The 19,903-nt window shown below is 53.8% G+C and overlaps 1 protein-coding gene and 1 long non-coding RNA gene across 4 annotated transcripts in view; one reads left to right on the forward strand and one right to left on the reverse strand.

The window, feature by feature from the left end:
- Nucleotides 1-9,500, reverse strand: part of KIAA1614 (KIAA1614 ortholog) — a 35,396-nt gene extending 25,896 nt beyond the window's left edge. The window contains exons 1-4 of one of the 3 annotated variants that reach the window (XM_075002676.1): nucleotides 9,156-9,500; nucleotides 8,952-9,066; nucleotides 3,198-3,584; nucleotides 2,935-3,112 (exon numbers count right to left, since the gene is read on the reverse strand). The gene's annotated coding sequence lies outside the window, so the exon portion shown is untranslated. Of the gene's footprint in view, nucleotides 1-2,934; nucleotides 3,113-3,197; nucleotides 3,585-4,072; nucleotides 4,784-8,951; nucleotides 9,067-9,155 lie in introns of those variants that run through there. The other 2 variants (XM_075002677.1, XM_075002675.1) reach the window with 2 other exon arrangements.
- LOC142017619 (uncharacterized) lies at nucleotides 4,789-9,631 on the forward strand. Its single transcript, XR_012646562.1, has 3 exons — nucleotides 4,789-4,916; nucleotides 9,057-9,123; nucleotides 9,495-9,631. It is a non-coding gene; the product is annotated as an uncharacterized LOC142017619 (long non-coding RNA).
- Nucleotides 9,632-19,903: the final 10,272 nt, after the last annotated feature.

Consider the following 19,903-nt stretch of genomic DNA (forward strand, 5'->3'; position numbering starts at 1 on the left):
TGAACCAAAGACAATGATCAAGCGATTTGTCTCCTGTCATCCATCTTCCGCCTCCAACAAAAGGCTGGTCACCATACCTTACCCCTTGCTAATAGCCATCTTTGGACCTAACCTCCAAACATTTATCAAGCTCTTTTTTAAACTCTGTTAGAGTCCTGGCCTTCACAGCGTCCTCTGGCAAGGAGTTCCACAGGTTGACTGTGCACTATGTGAAGAAAAACTTTCTATTAGTTTTGAACCTGCTACCCATTAATTTCATTTGGTGTCCTCTAGTTCTTATATTATGGGAACAAGTAAATAACTTTTCTGTATTCACTTTCTCTGCACCATTCATGATTTTATATACCTCTATCATATCGCCCCTCAGTCGCCTCTTTTCTAGACTGAAAAGTCGCAGTCTCTCTAGCCTCTCCTCATATGGGACCCGTTCCAAACCCTTAATCATTTTAGTTGCCCTTTTCTGAACCTTTTCTAATGCCAATATGTCTTTTTGAGGTGAGGAGACCACATCTGCATGCAGTGCTCAAGATGTGGGCGTACCATAGTTTTATATAGGGGAAGTAAGATATTCTTCATCTTATTTTCTATCCCTTTTTTAATTATTCCTAACATCCTAGTTGCTTTACTGACTGCCACTGCACACTGCATGGATGTTTTCACAGAACTATCCACTATAATTCCAAGATCCCTTTCCTGATCTGCTGTAGCTAAATTTGCCCCCATCATATTGTATGTATAATTGGGGTTATTTTTCCCCAATGTGCATTACCTTACACTTACCCACATTAAATTTCAGTTTCATTAAATCTCAGTTTCACTCCTTTATACTTTCCATCACAGCCCAGTGCAGGGAGCGTGGAGTGCAGCGTTGGGATTGGTTACCACCCCGGCCTGAGGCTGGGAGGAAGAGACACCTACTGTGAACTAAACTCTCCCTGCAGCACCAAGTACTTCAAATCCCTCTGTCCTCAGACGCATTCAACAAGCAGTTGTCCCTCTCTGCTTTTGTCTCTGCCCCCTGTATGAATGGTTTGGTATAGCGGGAAGGGCCTCCACACTTCACCTTTCCTGACAGTTATAAGATGAAATGTCTATTTACATTTTTCTAGTACATTCCACCAGAGGATCTAAAAGGGCTCTGCACGGCAGGTGAGTATTATCACCCCCATTTTAGAGATGGGAAAACTGAGGCACAGAGATTTGTGCATGTGACTGTGGGCAAGTGAGTGACAACACCGAGGAGACAACCAATGTGTCCTGACCGGCAGTCCCTGCGCCTAGCCCCTCAGTCATGCTGCCTCTCCGCAGGCCATGAACCAGCTGGTCATTAAGAGACAATGTGGATTCAGAACTCCTGAGGAAGGCAGAACCAGCACCTTCTCTCCCAGAACAGAGAAGGGCAGGAAAGCAATGAGCCGGGAGAAGAGATTCTCAGGCAGTTCTGCAGGGGGTTGGAAGGGATGTTAATTCCAGTCACACCAGCCTGGTTAAGCCCCTGCCAAGGCATCCCCAGGGGTCTGCACACACCATTCCAGGCTGGGAAGGTCAGGGCCCCAGGTGAGGTCCGATGAACTCCAGCTTACAGAGCCAAGTACCTCCCTACAAAATACACTTAAATGACTATTGTAAGCAGACCTAGGCGTGACCCGCTGTACAGCTGCCTCAGAGAGAGTGATGTATTTAGAAATACATAGATGTACCCCAAGCTACATAGCTTCTCACACCCAATGTTCTCCTAGACTTTCCACCATGACCCCAAAGGAGGTACCACGGGCAGACTTTCTCCAGGGCCTTCCCCTCACCACCAGACAAGTGAGAGGGTAGAGCGAGCAGGTTCAGGTGGAGACGGACACTATGAGACCAGCAGGCACAAGGCAGATGGCTGGAGCAGAATTCTCTCCCGCCCAGGAAACAAATGGGCTTTGCGGGGAAATCAGCAAATGACGTGAAACTTTGTGCCTGAACTCCCAGCTGGTCCCCAGGAAAACGCTTCACTCAGTCAGGCAGGGTGGGGACGGAAGAGGAAAACGCAGGTCGGATGAACCGGACAGCCTGTGGAGCTATTTTCAGACCCGCACGTCAAAGCCAGCCATTCAGAGGAGACAGAGTCACTACCATCCCCTTTCACCACCTGTCTTTCCACATGGCCAGAACCAGCCCTGCCTGCTAGGCACAGCCTCGAGAACAGGAACATGTACTGCCTTCCCTAAACCCAAGGAGCTGCCTCTGAGCACTTGGGAGCTGCCCCACGATCCATTTTACATTGGTAATGACTTGGCCCGTCTATAGCACCTTCTACCTGCCTTTGCAAACCTTAACTCACCCTCCAAGGCAGGGGAGTGACCTCTCCCAGCCCCGCGGGCCAGAGGAAGCCCAGGCTTTCAAAACTGACTAGCAACATGGATTGTCCAGCCTGAGGCATTGTGAACAATGGTCCTGTGAATCTTTTCCATCCATGTGTGGAATAAATTTGTATGTGCACCAGGGGACGCGCACCAGCAGTAGAAACCTAGCTATGGTTGCTCTGCTAATCATCTGGGCAGCATGAATCTCCCCAGAGCGGCCACACTAGCGCGTAGCTTACAGGGAACACTGATTGCGAATGGCCTGATTTTCACAACGTGGGGAAAATCCGGTTCCTTAAAGGTGCTTCAAGGTGTGTAAACAAAAACGGAGCCACCCAAAACCACGAGTTGCCTTTGAAAACCTTGGCCTAAGTGACTTTCCCAAGGTGATGTAGCACACCAGTGGCAGAGTCAGGCACGGAATTCAAGAGTCCAAGGACTTGCCTTCTGCCACGGCCATGGCAGGATGAGGTCCTGCATGTGACTGTGGTATTCCACCGACAGGTCCCTCCAACCCCCAGCTGCAACGTAACTCTGTGCTACACTGGGCAGTCAGGCAGCACTCACACACGTTCTTTGCTCAGCTTACCTGGCACACTAAACAGCAGTGAGGCAGTTAAAGATGCTGTACACATCTGGATGGGTAAAAGCCAGATGTGACACGTATCAACATCTTGGCCAGGGAATCGTCCAGGAGCAGAAAAGAAGCAGAAATTTCTTTTTCACATCCACCTTCAGCAGCGGATGTCTCACTGTTTGGGGCCTTTCTACAGGGGATTGAAAAAAGGGTATAAGCCCAGATGTAAATTTAAACCACTATGCTTACAGTCACCCCCTCCACCCCATACTCACCACCAGGTAGATGATCTTACACTGGGACAAGAGAGCGTTTTGCAGTTTAGTGTAATCCTCTTCCCAATCGACATCAACTCAGTGGAAAACAGGCCTTCCACTCGAATAAGAACATTCACGTGGCAGGGCTGGGGTGGATTTATATTGGCACATCTGCATCGATACCCTGGTAAAACTCCCATGTAGACAAGGCCTGAGAGTTCCAACGACGCACCCAGAAATAGGTAGCTCAAAACCAAACCAAAACCAGACTGAAGGACTCTTATGCAGAAGCCCGAGGAGGAGACAAGAGGCTAAACTCACAGCTTGTCTAAGTAGCGTGTTCTAAACGTCTGCTTGTGCCCAGCCTGCGAAGTCCAGTGCCGGGGCGGTGTCAAGGGATGGTCACTGTTGAGACACCCAAATCGATTAGTTGTAGCACAGTGGACCCTGCAGCGCCAGGTGCTGTACATATGCAGCAGAAAGCAAATCCGCCCTCTAAGGAAGCGCTTGCAGTCTAACTAGACCAGGCGCAAGGTGAAGGGGTGGCCTGCATCTCACGGTGGGGAAACCAAGGCAGAAAGCAATGCGGTGATTTGCTCAGCCTGTAGCAGAGCCAGGCCAGACCTCCTGGGTCCCAGTTCAGAGCCACAAGACCATCCTTCCTGCCCCGCGGCATGGAGGGGGGAATAGCAGAGCGCTCGGAAAACACCTGGGTCTGCTATCATGCTGCACCGGCTGACCCTGGGCTCCTCAGAGATGCATCACAGTCACCCCCAGCCACATCCCCTACAGCAGTCCCCACCCATAACTACTGCTGCAGTTCCCCCTTCCAGCCAGGCCGGGGGATAAGTACAGGGACTCCCCCCCCAACATCCCCCAGCTCTCATACTCACCCAGGCTTCCTGAGACAGCCGGGAACGGTCCGGGCTGCTGCTTCCGCCTGCAACGCAAAGGCCCCCACCTCCCCAAACTCGGCGCCGGGGAGAACCTCCTCCCTAGCCTCCATCCGGGCGCCCGGCTACGCCACGGGACAGGCGCGTCTGCAAAGCAGATGCCGGCAGCGCCAGCTGCGCTCCCTCTCCCCGAGGCTGGAGCCTGGAGGTCCCACAGCGCTGGGCAGACGCGGCCGCTCTCTCTGGCTCATTTCTCTTTCCTGTGCAGCGTGGCTGGGAGGGTCGTGGCGAGGGGAACCGGGGAAAGCGCACCCCTCCGGCCCCAGGACCTTAACAGCTCACAGCTGCACCAGTCGAGCCATCCCAGCACGGGGCAGGCGTGGGGCTGCACTCTGGAGAGAGACAGCCCCAGAGCTCTCCGGGGGAATCCCAGCCAGCTGGGGAGCAGCGGCAGCCCAGGGGTCACAGCCAGCCCCTAGCCAAAGCGGGAAGGGAAAGCCAGCCAGGGAACTCCAGCAGGAGAGGGCTGGGGGTGGGGGTAGCACAGGACCAGCTGGGCTCAGGACAGGGCTCCCAGCAGGGCCCCGGCTAGGCCTGGCTCCGCCAGCCACGACGCCGTTAAATGCTATAGCTGGGGCCAGAGTGTGAGAGGCAGGAGAACCAAACCCAAACCAACTCCTTTGCCAGTGGCAGCCGAGTTCCCTCTCTGCAGCTGGGGCGCCCCTGCCCTGCTCCCTCCAGCGACCGGCCGGGTGAGCTGCAGGAGCCTGGGCCCTGGCCCTGCACATACCAGGGCAGCCAAGCACGAAAACAGGCTAACTGCAGGAACCGCTGGCTATAAAAGGTAGGACGTGTTTGGAGGGGCCCACGAGTCGCCATGGCTACCCAGCTGCTTGGCCGGAGGGGAGGGGAGTCAGGAGCCCACCCCATTGGCTGTGCACCCCAGCCAGCAGTGGCGGGGGTGGAATTCTACACCCCGTGGGGAGCTCCCCAGCCCCACCGGGGAGGGAAGCTGGAGGGCGGGAAGGAGGAAGTGGGGGAAGGAGGCGGCCGCCTTTGGCTGCTGGTCAGGAATGTCCCTTGTTTAGTCTCCATTTTTGGAGGCAGCCGATCAGAACAGACAGCCGGCCGCCCACGTGAGGCTAACCCAGCCCTCCGAGGGGCAGAGCCCGCCTGGCAAGTGGGGAGTTAGCCGGGCTTCGCTCTGACCACACCAGTTGCTGTGCTGGGGCCTCAGCCCCAGGGCTGGTCAGTCCCAGACTTTCTCCAAACCAGCAACCAGATGCAAACTTGGAGCAGGCACGTTCCGCTGAGAGCAGGACAGAAATTCACCATCCAGCTTTGCTCCAGGCTGGGCCGTGCACATAGCTAGGGCAGGGTGACACACGTTAGCTGGGTGTGTTCTGTGTCCATGCATGCCACTCGAATGCCCCGGAAAGCCAACCTCGCAGAGAAAGCCGAGCTGGATACAGACTCCATGGGTGACCTTGGGCACATCTCTGAGGCCCAGGATTTCACAAGTGTCCAGGGATTTGGGGTACCCCAAGTTCAGACACTTTAAAAGGGGCCTGATTTTCAGACAGGGCTGAGCATCACCCCTAAGAACGTCAGGCCTCTCTGAGGCATCTTGGGCACCCAAACAGTGAGGCAATCAAAAATCATTAAGCAGTTGGGTCTTAATCTTTGTCTCTCAGCTGTCCACCTGTGAAATGGGGCTACCACCACCTCACCCCCACCATGGACCTGTCTGGTCTTAACAAATTACGCTCTCCAGGCCATGGACTGTCTGAAGGAGGAGGGGCTCAGAGCTCAGTTTGGGTCTCTTGGGGAATCTTCCGAACTCTTTTAGGAGCCAGTCTCAGGCAACCAGTGCACCACTTGGAGAATGTAGCCCTCAGTAAGGAAACCATTCCCACTTCATCACAGGCTCCTTCCTCAGCTGTACTTTGCCTGCAAGCCCGTGTAGTGCAGTGTTTCAGCCAGCACTGCCTGTGCAAGGGAACACTGTACCGCAGGAGAATATACCGCTGCGGTATTTTTACAAAGCTGCTATGTGCCTCAGTTTCCCTCTGCAATTCATGTGGCTACTCAGGGGGCAAAAGGGTTAAATCTGCTCATGGGGCAGCATGGCAGATGTGAGGAGCGTGGCCTGGCTGCGGACATGACCAAACCATAGCCAGGGGCAAAGCCAAAAGGACAATGGAAACCCCAGTGGCCAGGGCATGTACGCCTGGCAACCAACAGCCAAGGGGAAGGAGGTTCCCCAACTCCCAACTCCTCAGCAGAGGCCAGCTCTGGAACAGAGGGCTGGAAAGGGAGGCATGGTGCGCATACGTTATTTCGCAGTGTCTGATACGAAGCCCGTCTCTGGACATGGCTTATTCACCTACATCACTGCAGTAACCCGCCCCCCAACCTCACCATACGAAGTGACCCTTCAGGTCCCGCAGTCAACGTATCAGACACGACAGTTCTTCCACCCCGTGCCCAAGGATGTAATCTCCTGGTCGCTCACCTGAGAGTCAACAGCCGCACTTCAGTCCCACCCTCTCACAACTACCCCGGTCTCTTGCCTTCTGATGAAGCTTCCTCTGGCTTTGCTGGGGCCCTTCTCCAGCCTTCTGTTCACCAGAGCTTTGGTCAGTTCCAGCTCCCACCCAAATTCACCTTTCTCCAAGGTCTCCAGGAGCTCTCAGCTAAGCAACTCCTACTCTTTTCACCCCTCTCCCGCTCCCATCAGCCCTCTCCTGCCCTTCCTGTGTCTGACTCAACTTCAGAGCCCCAAGACTCAGAACTGGGATACACCCCTCCCAGTCTGCTTCCTTCTAGGGCTCAGGTGCCATCTCTCAAGCCTAACGGTGGGTCAACAGACTAATCACCAGTGTATTGGCCTCTTCCCGCTTCAGAGCACCAGTATTACTACACGGGTGGAGTTGGGGAAGGAGGCAGCTGGCCCGTTGTAGAGCTAAGTTAGAGCGCTAGCAATGCTTCAGACGAACACAAGCTCAGCTCACACGCTGGCCACCTGGAATGCAGATGTCCCGAGGTGGTTTACAGCAAGAGGTGGCCCTGCCCCAGAGCGTAATGGGTAGAAGGTGGACAAGCAACGTTACCAGCACTAGTTGTGAGTCAGTTTTCTCCATATCCACAGGGAGACTAAGAACTAACACATCCGGGGTTTGTTCTGAGCCATTGGGGGTTGTGTGTTCAAGGTTTATTTCTTCAGTCACAAGGGCTAGAAACTTGACTTAATCCCTTTACTCCGGGTGGAGTATAGGTCACCTACAAGTCTGCTCCATTTTACTGTGTCTCAGGACAAAACTTCTAGCTGGCCCCAGGAGTGCCCCAGTTGATGTCCTTCAATCTCGGCAGATCTTCTCCACATTGTCCGAGGTTGTCGTCTTTGGCATTTTCCTTCTGGGTTCCATGCGAGAGCTTGAAGGACTCTGCTGGATGATGGTTTTCTAAGAGTGTGGCTGAGCCGTCCCCACTTGCTTCTCTTGATTTGAATATTAAGTGGTTCTAGTCCCACTCTGCTCCAAAGCTCCTCGTTCCTGACCAAGTCTTGCGATTTGAGGCAAAGGATGTACCTCAGGCATCTGTTTATAAATGTCTGTACAGGCATTCAGCCAGAAGCTTACTTAAAAAAAAAATCACAAAGGCTGAGATTGTCCTGTGATCACGGGACTCCAGAAGCTGCAGCTTTAAGGGTAACACTAAGTGTTGTACAAACGGCCAACAGCATGGGCAGTTTGGAAGCATCTTAGGCACAGGGACTGGGTGTCTGACCTTACACTGCCTCAGTTTTCTTAGGGTACTGATATGGCGATGAGCAGAGGCTGGCATTCCCACTGCTCTGCACGCAGGGCTTCCAAGCCAACGCTGCAGCTGCACCCTGTGCAACAAGAAAAGACCTGGGCCTTTCTCCAAGCAGACCAGCTGGCCCTGGCAGAATGATGCCAGCGGACGAGCGTGCCCAACTCAGCTGCTTCCAACGCTACAACTGAATGGAGCTCGGCCTCCTTCTGCTCTTTCACTGAAAGGATTTACGGAGGGAGGGAACTGGAATTACAGCCACTGACAGGCTAGAAGCTGTTTTTCAAGCTTCCCCTTCCACTCCCCATCCTCACCTGTCCAGAGCTCCCCGAATGCAGCCTGCCAAGGGGCTGTGAACGCAGTCTCACCAATTCCTGCTGGCACACAAGACATGCACAGCCACAGCTGTTTCCCTCCACAATGTCTTGGTTCCCGGTATGTGCATTGATCCACCTGCCTATGAGGATGAGCTCACGCTTGGGTTAACAGACCCACATCCTGCTTTGCTTTCTTCCGGCAGGGAAGCGGGAGCCTCCAGTAACACGGCTGCAGCTGTTCTCTCACCACTCTGCCCAGAGTGCAGTGCCCATGAGCAGGGAGTGAACTGCTCTCTGGTTCTGCAAGGGGAACTGGCAATCCCCAAGTCAGGGCAATAGCAATACACTTCCAAAACCCAGCAGCAAATCGTCACAGCACAGACAGAACGAGGCCTGTCAACAGGGGACTGAAATTCATCTCCCCCTTTCTTCTAAGAGCTTCCACTCTCCAGCTGTGCTTGCCTGACTGGCTCCAAGGTTTAGCATAAGCTCCTCCCCTGCTGAAGGCCCCAGCTCAGGAAATGCCTGGCCTGCTCACTGAGCGGCAGATCCCTGTCTTGCAGGGGCAGACAGCTGTTCTCCTGCAGATCAGGAGTCTAGAGCAGTGAGACCAGTGGCACCAGAGAGAATGTGGCTGGGGTAAGAGCAGAGGTGTATAGCCAGCACTTATATCCACGCAGGACCTAGGTACCCAGGAGACACATCTCTCCCCCACCCCCTGCCCTGGCAGCCCAGCCACATGTTACCTTTACAGGTAGTTGCAGGGGTGTGTCTCAGACGCTTCCCCCATTGCACGTCATATCCGCGGGGCTCCTGGACTTTTCTCACTGGTCTCCCTTTACAACTTGCAGCACTTGGCTCCTAAGAACAGAGGCAGAAGAGAATAGGAACATCTCCAGCAGGCCTGGAGCAGCTCCGGTAGGTTGATGGGCTTTAAGGATCATTCTTACCTGAATGCTCAGGCAGCTGTCCCAGTCCAGACCAGTTCTCACCTTACTGGCTCTGCTGGGGGATGAATGGGGAGGCGGAGGGAGGCGGCAGGCCTCTCTGTGGGAAATACAAGCCAGCCCTGGTTCTGCCTGAATCCCTTGCTGCAGCTGTCTCTGCAGGGCAGCTGCTCTCAGACTGCTGGCTTAAACTACAGCTTTTGATATTCACGATTGGTTTCATAATCCCGGTGGAAAGGAAATGGCCAGGATTACAGAATTGTTTTAATCCCGCCCCCAGCCCGCAAGCAGCCACTGCCGCCAGCACGAGTCACCGAAATCACTTTTATCTTCTTAAAACAGCTTGAACCATCAACCCCTCCGGAGCAGCCCCCAGGAGCCAGTGAAGGGACCAGCTCCCAGCCATCACTGCAACACCAACACCGATTAGGGCCACTTCCGTGGCTTGCCTGGATTGGCCTGTCACCATGCTGCAGGAGAGGCCCAGTCAGGCTCCTCAGCAGGGTCGGGAGTGTCTCTGGGCCGGACTGAGAATGCGCTGATGGGCCAACAGGGATTATTACTGCACTCCACTCCCCACGATGACGTCTCAGCCCCGGCTGGACACTCGCATGCCTAGAGCAGCTTCTCCTCAGCACTGCCCTCCGTCCCAACCGCCAGCAACCGCCATAAGGTCACTGGCAACTGAACCACTGTATCGTCCAAAGCTGTAGCGAGCACAGCCGTGGACAAAACCAGTTAAACAATGGCATCCATTCTGTGCTGTTGTTGTGTTGCTATAGCTGTGTGGCAGACCACAGACCACGTGCTGCAAGAGCCTAGTGGAAGGCAAATATACTGGGAGCTGGGTCAGTGCCTTCTTCTTCCCACCTAGGCTCAGAGTGCAGCCCAACAGCCAGGGCAGCCAGGTGGGGCTCACTAAGAATCAGTCAGCAGCAAAAAAGCTAATTGGACACCTGCTGCCAGTTAAGGCCTCCTGGCTACCCTTAAAAGGTTCTCCCCCAGGCAGAGAGGGGGAAGGAGATGAGGAGCAGACCAGGAAGAGAGGCTGGAGGACTGAGGTTTGGAAGAGAGAAGCTACTCAGCCAGGTACAAGGGAGAGGGTGCTGGAGGGAAGCAGTGGGAGAAATGGCCTTGGGAAAGGCTGCTGTGTTTGGGGCAGGGGAAAAGTCCCACCACCTGCCTTCCATCTAGGGTCCCTGGGCCAGAGTCGTGGGCAGGTCTGGGATCCCCCCACCCATCACCTGGAGAGCTGCCCTAATGAAAGGATGGGGCCTCTGAACCATCTGAAGGGGGCTTGCTCCCCCTCTTGTGACTAGCCTATGATTAGGATGTCTCAGTAAGCACAGACCCTTGCCTCTAGAAAGGCCCAGAACAGTGGGTGGGCCACCATGAATCTCCGAAGCACAGAATAAAATCTGCCAAGAAGCACAGGGACTAGTCACAAGTTGGTAGGCCTGGAATAAAAGACCTGGGTTCAGAAAGGGTCCCAGATTACTGAAGGCCCAGAGGCTCAAGGAGCCATAAAAGTGAGGGCTGGCCACTGAGGTGCAAAGAGCAGGACCTCATGTGGAACAGATCTGTGCTTCTTTCGCAGCTCCTCCTGCTTCCCATGCCGCTGAGGACACTGCTGCAGCGGTCAAACCCACAGTGGGGTCAATGGCTCTGGGACATGGGGGAAAGACACCACGCGGGTGAAGTTGAGTTGTGATGGAGGCTGAACTACCTTCCATCCAGGCCAGCACTTGGTGTCGATGGGTCAGGGTGGTGGCCCATTAGCGGAGCTGCAGTGGGGAGTCTGGAAACGAACAAGGGTGGAGATGGTAGCTACCTCTCCTCGGCATGCCAGCGGACCTAAAGAGAGTCCCACGCTCGCTGCCTACCTGGTTACCGTTCAGTCTGGCACCCCAGGCCTGCACTGGTTCTTGCACAGGAGTTGATCTCTGCTCGGAAGGAGCCCTGTCATCTTGGACAGGAGCACGGCTCCTGGCCCCAAATGAGATTCGTCAGCTGCAGAGACTGTGCTGCACAAGTATGACCCTCAGCCCGGCACTGGGAGTGGAGCTGCACCAGAACGCTGGGGCGCAGGATCTGCAGAGAGCTGTAAGTCACATATGGACTTGGCCAAACTACCCTGTTGGGCCCCTGGAGATCAACCACCAAGAGGTCCGGAGAGGAGAAAGGGGTTTTGCAGAGTGATTTGAATAGGTGCGAACTTCAGTGTAGTTCTCCTATTGCAGCCTCAAAATCCTCCACATGCCTGGCCACCAGCCAGGGCTCTACCCTGGGCACATCATCCTCTGGACTTTTCCTTCTGACAACTCGCCCTCACGTGTTGCCTTAGTTCCGGGCAAGATTGCTGGCCTGTGCCATGCAGGTGTTCACAGCTGAGGAGCTCAACTGTTCCTTGCAGCCTTAGCATCTCTGTTTTTGTAAGAGTTCATAACTCGTTCTGGTGCCTGCGTACCTGAGAGAAGAGGCTCCCGCTGCCTTGAGAGCACATGGCCGACCAAGCGGCAAGAAAGTGACAAGGGTTTAAGCAAGAGGACAGGCTGAACTTGCAAAGCAGTAGAGGAAGGGGTTATGCTCTGGAAGGGAGATGGTATGTGATCAGGTGCATGGCTCCCTGCTCCTGGGTTACAGAAAGAGGAGACCCTCTCTCTCACATGGCTTCCCCAAGTGATACAGGGCACCGGGGGTCCCCTCCCTTGGCGCCGTCATCAGACCCGCTGCTGGAGGTGAGTCAAATCCAGGACAAACATCGAAAGCCTCTCGGGGCAGCAGTTTGCCCAGCAGTGTGCTTGTGAGGGAAGAACCTCTCTTACTTGCTTGCTCTGCCGCATACAATTAGCAGGGGGAGAAATCAGCGCAGTTCGCTAAGGGGAAGGTTGCTTGGGGCGCTGGATGGAGACGGATGCTGTTAGGTTCCTTCCATTCATTAGGCAAGAGGCTTAAATTGTTCTCCAGCCTTTGGACTGAGAGGACTTAAGGATTCTTAATAAGGCTTGTCCATAGGCCAGCAGTCACACTTCCTCTCATTTCCCTCTCAGCATCACACTGACCTAGAGGGACTCATGGAGTCAGGGCACCAGAAGGAACTTGTTCTCAGGGCTCACTTGGTCTGGGGCATCCCTGCTGCATTTCTGCCTCCAGCTCAAAACCTTGTCCTCGCCTGCGAGGGAACCCATTCCCTGAGTTAGCTCAGTTCTGTCTCTCTCCAGAGCAGAACAGATGACTGGTCACAGGGCGACCTGACACTAACAGCGGGAGCTGAATCACGCCATGCGTGCATTTGAGCTCTAAAATCTAAAGCCTGGGTAAGCCAGAACCCTCGGAGAAACTTGACTCTTGACTTTAAAAGCAAAGCAAAACTCAAAAGCCGGCCTCTCTCCCTGCCAAAAGAGCCCCGAAAGCGGCGACCAGTTGCTGCGACTGAAGGGAATATGCACTGGCCCTCTCTTTCTGCAGCAGGCGCAAGGAGGAGACTGAGCAATTCCTCCCCCGGTCACACGCTGAATATAAAATGACTGATTTCTGTTCAGGGTGCATCGGAAGGAATCTTCTGTTCCCAAAGCCCTTTCCCCAGCCCTCGGCATAGTGGTGAAACACCCCCCTGCAGGAGGCACAGTTCTCAGTGGCTAAGTCTTTGCCCAGTACAGTAAAACCAGCCTCAACAGAGGAAAACATCTGGACTCAGACCTCCCCCTCGCACTCTCAGATCAAGAGATAAAAAAAAGACAATTGTAAGTTTTCAGACTGTTGATTTCTGATCACCCTCTGCCCGTCCCCAGTGCAGGTGGGTTCACACGTGTGTGTGTGTGTGTGTGTGTGTGTGTGTGTGTGTGTGTGTCAGTGTCAACAGCAGAACCTGGTTTATTTGATCTAAATTGAGGCCGGGGCCAGATCGGATCACCAAAAACGTGGATAATCTTGGGAAGGGGTGAAGCTGTTGCAGCACGGAGCAGCCACAGGAGAGAACGCCCCCATCTGGACGCACGCGCCAGGGCTTTGGTTAATCCAGAGAGCCGGGTAAGGGAGCGCCAGGTAAATCGGGCTCTGCTCTACGTGCGCACGTTGGGTTAGGGTTGCCCAGTCCTGAATGTATTGAGGAAGGCGATTTTGGTCCTGCTGCCGGAGCAGTCACCCCACATCTGCCCAGCAATTAACGCTGCCCCATCAGATCAGCCTCCCTGCCTGAGGCTCTCTTCCTGTTCACTCCTCCAGCCCCGAACCCTCACGTCCGCCTCCCACCCCGGCCTGTGCTCCTGCCAGGCTTCTCCGTCTCCCGTCCCCCGGCTGGAGGGGCCAAAGTAGGTCCCCTCACCCTCTTCGAGGCTGCGGGGAAAGGAAAGAAATGAAGAGGGGCGGGAGCAGAGGGAACACTGTCCTGGCTGCTCCTGGGAGGGATGGAGGAGAGGCAGTGGGCCTATCCTCCCTCCCCTCTGGTTGCCCAGGGGAGCGGGAGACAACACGGCCTGCAGCCCCTCTGTTGTTTCTGCCTGGGGGCAGGCAGTGGGGCAGGCAGCCCTGTTCACTCCCCTCCGCTGGGGCGCTGGTGCTTTCCCTGTCAGGCCCAGGCTGTCTGCAGCCCCTGCCAAGCCCCGTCACTCAGGGGCAGACTCACGCAGACTGGAAGCGCGGCGGGGAAGACAGATTCTCACGGACTCCCAGGCGTCGGGTGCCCTTGACGGGTGATGAAACGGCGACAGACGGAGTCTTCAGAGGGTTTCCCTAACCTGATCTCTGCCTGCCTGAGCGTCAGCCTGGGGCCAGGGCAGGAGGGAAAGGCACGCTTGGCCCCGGGCATGGCTGCCGGGCTGGGTCCCAGGGGTGGCTGCAAGTACCTGGTTTGTCTCTCTTCGGCCACTCTGGGATTGGCCAGCCTGTCAGCCAGCTGGCCTGAGGGGGGGTTGGTGGCCCTGGGCAGGGACAGGGCTGCACTAGCAGAGTCTGTCACTGAGGCAAGTAACTGGGTGGCAACCAGATTGGGGCGGGGGGGGGGGAGCGAGAGAGAGGGGTAGGTTAGAGGTAGGAAATCACATGCACTTTGGAGGGCTGGGGGATCCAAGCCGCCCCACTTCCCGTGTCCAGGAGGCACAAGGTGGGAGGGAAGGGCCACACCAGCAACATAAGGGAACAACCCTTTATGGACTATCCCTCAGCAACAGAGCAGCTGGGGCTCCTCCCTTGCTGCTCAGCCTGTGAGGACGGGAGATAAGATGGAGGCGCGAAGCCCTGCAGAAACCCTGAGGAAGGAGGCAGCTGCAGACAGCTGCAGGGAGGGGCAAAGGGGAAACCAAGGGGATGAAAGGGGGCAGGGCCCCATCCCTTGACCTGCCCCTTCCCACCCCCATGCCACTCTTCCTCCTGCCCCTGCTCTGCCCACCCCTTCCCCAAAGCCGCCTCCCACCACAGACCCAACCCCAGGATCACTGGAGGCTCCAGCATGGGGCAGCAGCAGGGGCCAGGACCCCCGGTACTCATGGCAGCAGCAAGAGCTGTGGGAAGCAGAGCGAGCTGGCAGCCTCCTCCACTGCCACCTCCCATCTGGGTCGCTCTATTTCACCACAGCCGAGCACCGAAGCCCACCGCACTCTGCTTCCGAGCCAGATCTCGTGGGGGGCAGGGCTGCTCCTCTTTCTGCCACCACAGTGAAGGGACCCATGGAAGAGGACGCCAGAGCAGCCTGCTGCACCATTGCTTTCTGAGGTTCCCACCGCCACGAGGGGGGTGGCCCCTGCTGCTTTCCAGTACCACGCCCTGTCGTAACCCCACCCAGGCCGCTCTGGGCCCTGCAGGCTAAACTCAGTATGAGGGACTGTCCTGCCCAGAGGATGACTGGGGATACCACTGTGTCCCTGCCCCAAAGTGCAGGGCTCGGAGAGGATGCCCTGAAGCATCCTATGGACAGGACAGCTCCGAAGAGGGTCGGGTGGAAGAGTGCAGAGGAGAGGCTGTGTCAGGAGAAGCAGTGGTAGTAGAGGGGAGATTTTTCTACGCAACTGGCTTCTAAGCAGCTTTCATGCACCATATGGTGCCTCTAGTTCACCCTCCACCTATGGGCAGGAGTCCCCTTGCAGCTGGAGGTTTTGTGACCTCGCTGCAGTCCCCTGGTGGATTTGGATAATAGTTTGTGTCACAAATGTTTAGTCCAGGTTGAATTCTTTAATTCAGAACACACTCATCTGGCAACATCCGTAATCCGACATGAGTTTAGAACAGCTGGACAACCCCTTATCATGGGTGTGGCCAAGTTTCCCGTGATCCCATAAAGTTTGTTTCCAGCTACCAGTGTCCCGGGTGTAATTTTGCCCCTAAATGTCTTCTAAGAGCCCAGTGAGCAGTGGGAGTGCTGGTAAAGTTGCTAGACAACACTGGCCTCCCATCGTCTGGCAAATTCTCTCATTCAGCACTGGTCAGGTCCCAAGGGTGCTGGATGAGAGAGATTCAACCTGTATTGCTAACTCTGCAGCACTGCATTTCCAGGGCAAACCCAGGGAGCTGCAGCTCACAATGCTTAATACAGGGAAGGCTTGGACATTCCGTTACAGGAAAGCACGTGGAGGGTTAAATAACCAACAGGGATGCAGGCAGGGAAGGTCATTTAATTAGCCATCTGGAAGGCTGATGTAATAGACAAGGGCCAGTCAGTGGCTGGAATACAACAAAGCCTGGGCGAGATTCCACACCCTGAACAGAAGAAAATATAATCCAGGTGGGGTGTGGAGAGACAACTGGCTTAAATGACACCCATCTTTCACGAGAAAGGAGTGGTTTGTGACAGGGTCAGTTCCAGGCCCTCAGCTCTTCAGTCTCCCTGCCTCCTGGAACAAGTGCCTTCAGTGTAAGAGCTCTCATTAGCTGCTTTTCTCGTCTTCAGGGGTCCGATGGGGGCACTGCAGAGGCCCAGTGCTATTCTGCATGCTTATCAGTGACCGGACATCGCTTCAGACACAGGCAGAATGGGAACTGATGATCAGGCAGTCAGGCAGACTGATACAGATCGCTTGGTGTGGTGCATTTTAATATAGCCAAAGGCAAAGCGGCACATTTAGGGACAAGGAACACAGGCTACACCTATGGAATGGGGGTTTGTACCCCAGCAGGAACGACAAAAGGAGATAGCAGTCAGAGTAGACAAGCAACCAGAGCTGTTCTGAAGCAGAAGTGGGGCCTAGGGCAACCCCCCACAAGTACCCCAGGCACCTAAGACCAGTCATACTGGGTCAGACCATAGGCCCATCAAGCCCAGTATCCTGTCTTCCAACAGTGGCCAATGCCAGGTGCCCCAGAGGGAATGACCAGAACAGGTAATCACCAAGTGATCAGTTCCCTGTCGCCCATTTCCAGCCTCTTGCGAACAGAGGCCAGGGACACCGTCCATGCCCATCCTGGCTCATAGCCATTGATGGACCTATCCCCCATGAATTTATCTAGCTCTTTTTTAAACTCTGCTATAGTCTTGGTTTTCACAACATCCTCTGGCAAGGAGTTCCGCAGGTTAACTGTGCGTTGTGTGGAAAAAATATTTCCTATTGTTTGTTTTAAACCTGCTGCCTATTAATTTCATTTGGTGACCCCCCAGCTCTTGTGTTATGAGACAGAGTAAATAATACCTTATCTATTTTCTCCACAGCAGTCATGATTTTATATACCTCTGTCATATCCCCACTTAATCATCTTTTTTTCCCCAAACTAAAAAGTCTGTCTTATTAATCCCTCCTCATACAGCAGACGCTCCATACCCACACAGGGCCTGGGGCAACCTCCCCAGTATCCCAGGTCCCTCCCCTGCTCTGTCTCTGCGTTGCCACCTTGTCCACTCCCTCAACAACAGGGCTGGGGGATTACCTGCAGCTGGGGTTGTGCATTGCGGTGATATCAGCAGCAAGGGGTTGCCTCACCCATCCCACTCATCATGCAGACAGTGGGAGCATCAGCTTGTTCTGCTGCCCATGCAGTGAGTGCCAGGGGAGGAGGGAAGGCAACCCATGCTGCAGCCACTGTCGTGTATACGCTCCAAGTCCCAGGTAATTCTCTCCCCTCCTGTCCATAGGACAGCTGGGTCAGCTGCCACAGGGCTCCCCAAAGCGTGAGGCATGGGGTGGCCACCCCACATCATCCTATAGACAGGATAGCTCTGCAAGCAACACCAGGTGAGCCCCAGTGACATGCTGTGGCTAATGTGATCTTTGATGGTACAGATGGCTGTAGTGAGGATGAGCTGAGTGGCTTGTACGTAACTTCATTGAGGCAACACACTAGGTTCTAAGAGACGGTTAGTCTACCTGAGACAGCCACAGTATGAACAAAGGCCTGGAAACCGAAGCCAGATACATTTAAACTAGGAAAAAAAAGACACCAAGTTGTAAACAATAAGGGCGAGCCCTACCAAGGTCAATAGCATATTCTCCTTTTCTTAGGGTCTTCAGATCAGAACTGGATGCATTTCAGAATAGACGATTTAACCCAACACAAGTTATATCCCAAAATTATTGGGCTCTGCTACTGGGTAAAATTTCATGGCTTGAAATACCAAGGAGTTCAGAGGAGAATCTAAAGACCCGCCCCCACCTCTGCTCAAGCTATGAGGCTACAAAATACTTTATCTGGGACCAGTTTAACCTTGGAAAAATTCACAGCTTGGGATAAAGTCCTGTCCCAAGTAAAGTCCATGGCAAAACTTCCATGAGCTTCGCTGGGGCAGGAAATTAGTAAGGCAGCTCAGTCACAGAACCACTTTCTGCAAAGAGTAATCGTTGTGCACAATAAACTACCAGGGAAAACAACCGAAGCTTAAATTAAAGCTTAGGTTAAATTGCAGAAGAAAGACACTTGGATTTGTTTCTGGGAAAAAGCCTGATTGGGGAATATAGTAGGAGGGCAAGCCACTGTTGGACCAGATGGCCTTTTCCTTTGAAAAGGGCTTGCAGTCTGTTATCCAGATGGAAATACTGACCAACCATCCTGTCAACCTACTTGATGAGCTGTTACTTTTGTTTCAATGGCTCTGACCTCCACATGATCAGTCTTAGTTCCCCCTCACCCCCTTTCCTCCCCTCCGGCTAGCTAACTGGTGCATTTTCAATACTGCCTCTGAGAAATCAACCAATCTGCTGGAGGCCTTTTGCCCTTAGATGCTCTTCCCACGTGACCTACCCCAGCAGTTCTGAGTCTGCTTTCTGGATGTCTCCAGCAGACCCCTTCCAGAAGATTGCCCATTTTTTCTCCCATCACCTGTTGCCCGTCAACCCCAGAGAACATGCTCTACCTGCTAGACTGCTGGGTCAGTGTGCAGAGATTCTCTTCCTTCTTACCTCTGAGGATCTATTGCATCACTGCTGCCATCAGAAGACTGAACACTTCCCTGCCCTCTTCTAGGGCTAGCGCAACTTCTTCCTGCAGTTCAGATCTTAATCCCTAATGAAGCGCCTAGCAAAAAGTCTGCTCCTTAGCTCCATGCAGGCTCTATCATGATTCTCCTATTATTTCTCACCCCCGCCCCTACTCAGAGTATCTTTCCTCATCTGGCTTATTCCACTACTACAGGGCATGCTGCCCTAGACCACCCCCTGCTGGCTAAGTGTGGTGCTGCAGGGATTCATTCCTGCTTCAATTTGTTCCCCTCCCCAGTTTGCCTGTTTGTCCCAGGGATTCAGACACGTCAGACCTCCGACTGGGTCAAAGTTCACCCTCCTTCCAGGATAACAAAACTCCCCAACAGTGTTCTTCCGCTCCGCATGGGATTCTTTTCAGCCCAGCTCACCTTCTAAGTTGAAGTCCCAGCCCCATCTGTCTTACCTTTAAGTCTCCCTGGCTGGGGGAGACTTTTACTCCAAGGCTGCTTTGCTCCTGAAGCCCTCATCATCATCTCAGCATCCCTGGGCTACGTTTCCATCTTCCCTGCTCTGGGTTAGAGCGCTGACTCCCAGGCTAGGCTCTGGAGTATTTCCAGACCCTACTTCAGGGTCTTCCACGAAAGCCTAACTTGCTCCCTTTCAGTCTGCTTCCAAAGTGAGTTTCTCAGCCCTTTTCTGAGGCTAATGAAACGAGGCTGGCTAGTCACAAACCTGGCATTTAAAGTGATAAATGCACATCCATCTTCTGGTTATTCTGCTGGTTCTTTCTAGGGGCTTTTATTCTGATGATTATCCAAGAATCCACAGTTTCCACTGACACACAGACACCACCTAATGGCCTCTGGAGGAGATGCATGCCAGCTGGCATTGTTCGGTTGTTACAGTCTATCCTTAAGAAATACAAAAAGCATTGTCACTAACTGAACCACTAAACCATAGATTGCACAATGTCTGTTGGAGACACAAGATGTTTGACCATGTGGTCTCTAGAATGGCAGAATCAGAGTTCTCCAAGACTCCAGGGGATCCTAAGCTGCCCCAGGCTCCGTAGAGAGGCATATGCGTGGTCTGTGTACAATTACCGTCAAGTGCACAGAACACCTGCACAACGTTAATTTTTTGTTCAAGAAGCACTTTTTATTTGAACTCTGGGTAGAGCCTGGTACTTCTTCAGTAGGAATTGATGTGTTACAGAAAATGGTAGTCAGCAATAGGTCTCCTTGAAATCTTTCAGAAAACAGCTTGACTGTAGCTGGTTACCAGGGTAGATGATTTCAGAAGCATTACGGAAAATGTTCATGAGTCTGGGCAGATCAGGATCTAGGGGTTCAGTTTAAAGTTGAAATTAAGCTAGCCCTTTATATCCACACCCCTGGCGATTCCTCTTTTTTC

This window comes from Carettochelys insculpta, chromosome 9, assembly GCF_033958435.1.
Source record: "Carettochelys insculpta isolate YL-2023 chromosome 9, ASM3395843v1, whole genome shotgun sequence".
Lineage (NCBI taxonomy): Eukaryota > Metazoa > Chordata > Testudines > Carettochelyidae > Carettochelys > Carettochelys insculpta.